The sequence below is a fragment of the Octopus bimaculoides genome, chromosome 9 (genome assembly GCF_001194135.2).
Source record: "Octopus bimaculoides isolate UCB-OBI-ISO-001 chromosome 9, ASM119413v2, whole genome shotgun sequence".
NCBI classification, from domain to species: domain Eukaryota; kingdom Metazoa; phylum Mollusca; class Cephalopoda; order Octopoda; family Octopodidae; genus Octopus; species Octopus bimaculoides.
The window spans coordinates 19,488,694-19,492,999 of record NC_068989.1 but is presented as its reverse complement, the minus strand read 5'-3'; the positions used below and the strand labels follow the sequence as shown (position 1 = coordinate 19,492,999).

General features: G+C 31.5%; 1 protein-coding gene across 3 annotated transcripts in view; it reads right to left on the bottom strand.

Annotated features, from left to right (window-relative positions):
• The window catches only part of LOC106876199 (uncharacterized), a 27,111-nt gene extending 24,852 nt beyond the window's left edge, over window positions 1–2,259 (bottom strand). The window contains exons 1-2 of one of the 3 annotated variants that reach the window (XM_014924655.2): window positions 2,002–2,259; window positions 1,466–1,504 (exon numbers count right to left, since the gene is read on the bottom strand). The gene's annotated coding sequence lies outside the window, so the exon portion shown is untranslated. Of the gene's footprint in view, window positions 1–1,465; window positions 1,963–2,001 lie in introns of those variants that run through there. The other 2 variants (XM_014924656.2, XM_014924654.2) reach the window with 2 other exon arrangements.
• Between the last annotated feature and the right edge of the window lie 2,047 nt (window positions 2,260–4,306).

Genomic DNA, 4,306 nt, shown 5'->3' with positions numbered 1-4,306 from the left:
ATTTGATCGAGATTTTGCTGCTATTTCTAGCTTAAATGTTTCCTTGTTGTCTCGTATGCGTGTGTGATTTGACTAAAAACTTATATTAACAATTCTCCTCGTTTGTAAATTCAGTTGTCTATGTGTGAGTGAGTATGCTCGCAAAATAAAGAAAATGCGTGTCGAATGAATATGTTTTGATTATTAAGTTTCAAACGCTTTTCAGTCCTAAACATACGCATCAAAGTCTCATCTTTTTTTCTTTAATATGGGATACTATCCTATCATCCTACCCCTACTTTTGTTTCAAACGACATATTAAAACGTTGAAGGCGGGGGGGGGGGCATGAACCGAAATTTCTTGACATTTTTGAAGAGTAAGTCTCCGAAACATCTAAGAAAATATAAAATTAAAAAATTAATGTTTATGAATTGTGCATTGCAAAGACCACAATACACTTACGAGTCAGTTTTGATAACAAGAAATTAGTATAACTTCCTGGGTCATCCCATAATTTAATATATATATATAGATATATATATACACACACACACATGCATATATATACATACATGCATATATACAGACATGCAATCATATATATATACATACAATATATATATATATATATATATATATATAGAGAGAGAGAGAGAGAGATACATATTTAAATCCATACCATGGTTTCATGTAGGTATCAAGGTGAATAACAGACAACACTGCTCTCACCACATATTTGTTTAGTAGTTTCTTAATTTTTACGCATAAAATAATAAACAAGCATTTATACCCGCGTTATGTGTGTTAAACCAACAAATTTACAAAACATTTGGTTATCTTGCAATTTTCATTCAAAACATGTATGTGTATAAAAAGATAGATATACACCCATATCTACAACAAAAAAAGTAATTGATATAAATACGAGAATCTGACATGGTAATATATATCATATAGTGAAGATAAAACACTTTTGAGTGACCTACCGTATAATTACTAGTTCTACTATATCTCAAACCTTAAAAAAATTATCCATAAAATAATTTATTTCCCTAACACACACACCATATATATATATATATATGCTCACAGAGTCGAGCACGTTTTGAGTTAAAACAGTTGGCGGTTTAATAAAGCCTTGGTACACACGTGTGTATTTTCGGGGAGACAAATGAGGTTACAACTTGACGGCTTTCTTTGCATGATGAAGGCAAAGAAATTACAGGGAGACGAAAATAAAATTGCAATTTCTGGCGTTTTAGCTCTAAACCGATTCCTCAGTCTGTATGAAGCAGTTAATAAAACTTAAGTCACATAGGCGGAATGCAATGTGTACGTGTGTTCGGCAGAACACACGTACACAAAGCAAACAAAATCAGGAGTGACAGAGGATTAAAAACAATACTGAGAAAAAGAAGAGTCGATATCAAAATATACCAAGTAGTTTTAGAATAAATATGAAGATTCTATAAACAGCATACTTACCGCTTTATAAATTTAGCACGCTTTATAGATTTTAGCCCGCTTTAGATTCAGCCAATATTATGAAAGAGAGAAAAAATATATGTGGGGAAAGGAACAAAAAGGAAAGTAAACTAAAGTGTTGTTCAGCGGATGGAATATTCAGCACTTGGTGGGATCGTTCTTTTTGCTTTTACATGCTATTTTCTTTTGTTTTGGTAATCATATACGATTAATGTTAGTTCGTTATTTGTTTCGATATATTGTTAAGATCTTTTAGGTAGGGGTTTTTTTTTCATTAAAAATAAATGAAAAGAGAAAGAAAAGACAGTCAAGCAGCTAATGCACGTAGGTCTCAGATGCTATTTTCGCGCGCTGCGTTGCGACGTATCTACAAAGAAACGGAGATGACAAGAGAACATAACTCTTTGGAGTGGCGTAACCCTAAAGTATAAACAAAAAGAAGAAAATAAACACTGTCCAAAAATAATAGTAAGTTAGTGGATAACAAATTTATAACTAGCAAGTAAAATAAACTAAATAAAATTTGTAAAAATTACGTTGATTCCAGCTCAGTTTACTTTCTTCTCGTAAATGAAAAACTGCTCGTTTCTTCTTTCTTTCGGTGAAACTGATGATATAACACATACAAAGTGTAACTTCAACAAACTAACAAATATTCATAAAAGTTACATACAAATGATTAAGATGTGTTTTGATTAAATGTGACTATTTCTGAAGCTCTTCAGTAACGATTATCATCATAACTGTTTAGTGTTCTGCTTTGTCGAAGAAAGACAGGATGGCGGAACTAATTTCAGACAAGGGCACATAACTCTTTGAATGCTCAGCACTGATGATTAACTACGCCATAAATATCACGTTTATATTATATTTATTCACCTTTCTTGTTTTTCTCATGTTCGAATTTATATTTTTTCCGTTTTCCATTTCTCTAATAAATGCTAAATCTGGTTTATTGGTTTTTTTTTTTTTTAATAATTTCTTAGTATAGCGGCATAAGACAAATGCATTATACCAATATCTTGAAACACATGTCAGTAATTGATTTACTGCACACGTTTCATTTATTTATAATTACCAATTTGATGATTTTTGTTCTAAAACAAAACCAAGCTCGATACCTATCTTTATGCTAACTTAATATTTTGATAGAATACTGTTAAGTTATTGATTTTTGATTCAGATTTCTTGGCATTGCTGCAATTTGGAACTTCTCAATGAATCAACAGCAATTTAGTTATTTTATGTAGTATATAAGTGAAGTTTAAATTAATTAATCAATGCATTTTAAATAAATCTATGAATGCGATAAATTTATGAATACTCATCAATAAATTTTTTAAATATTAATAATAAGCACGATGACGTTTTATAAAGGTTGGTGAGTATATGATTGATTTAATGAACCATACTCTATTATTTTAATACATATTCATTTGCTTCAAGGAATTAAATTATAAATGTTGGTTCCCTACTATATACATTGTTGATCTCTGATTTTTATGAGCTTTTATTATTTTTTTTTTTTCGCCATAGAAAAGAGTCAAGACTTTTCAGATCTTTCCTGACTGATGAGGTCGTGCATCTGATACTCAGTTTCAAAACCACTCCACTCACCCCTAGTTTTTATTATTATCTTTAATTAAGTTATATATATAAGAAAAAAGGAAGAAAATAATCTCATCAATATGATTAGTGTCACCCCGTCTCTCCTTCTTCCCAAAAAACGAAGTGAATTTTGATCCCAGTTGTCTTTCAAAACGAACAATAAACAGGAACCATGCTATAACCTTCTCGCTGGAACGAGCTTATCGACTGGCGACATGAAACTACAACATGGCTGCGAATTACAGTCGGGACCATTTCATTTCGCTTCGCTAATGCACTTGTGAATAATTATAAGCACCATAGCTTTTCGTTTCCCTGAAACTTTGCGGCCTAAGCAGAAAATCAATATTATTATTACGAGAGAGTGAGAGAAGAAAAGAATATGAGAAATTTGTACCTAAAATAAACGAAAGTTTATGTTCTAATAGTTTTTAGTTTTGATTTTACTTCTTTTTTATTCTTTTACAAAAGTATAAATAATCACCCATTAGATGGCTAAATATTTTTATTTAATAAAATCTCTGCTTGTATAAACGTAAGCCCCGAATGAAAAATAAACAAAACGCTGCAGCATCTACTTAAACGTAACAACACATTTGAAACAGCAGCAACCTACGCGTATAAATCTATATGAAACAGCAGTAGAGTAGCCAGTAAAACGGTTTTATTGAACGCACCTCTACTACCCCCAAGTTTTGTAGGAATTTTACAAATTCCATTTATTGTTCTTTATTTGTTGTACTCGAACGAAGCTACCTTTACGCCTCGTGCCTGAACGAATAAATATTTTTACCGTTATAATTTCGGTGCATAAATACTACATATTTCGCCGACTGAGCTCGACTTCTCATCTTTTATACCACTTACATACGTACACCATTTATAATTATTTTCTATATTATGAAGCATTTTCTCCCTTTTTGTGTGCGTTTCTGTCGTATCGGTGTTCCAGTAATATAAATACACATAATTTTTGTGGTTTGTAAATAAAGGGGAAAACAGGCAAGAATTACGAGTGTCGTCACTTTACACGTAATTTTCAAGCAAACGAAAATGTGCGATGGCAGTTTCGATTTGTGATAGAAGCGACATTTTTTTTTTTTTTGATACTTAGATGTAGCACTAGATGTGAGAGAGATTATGTAGGCATTCGACCTGCTAGACATAGCAGGGAAATCTCCCTTAAAATACAATATCGTCTTTAAAAAAAAAGACGTAAAGTGTCACGACTCG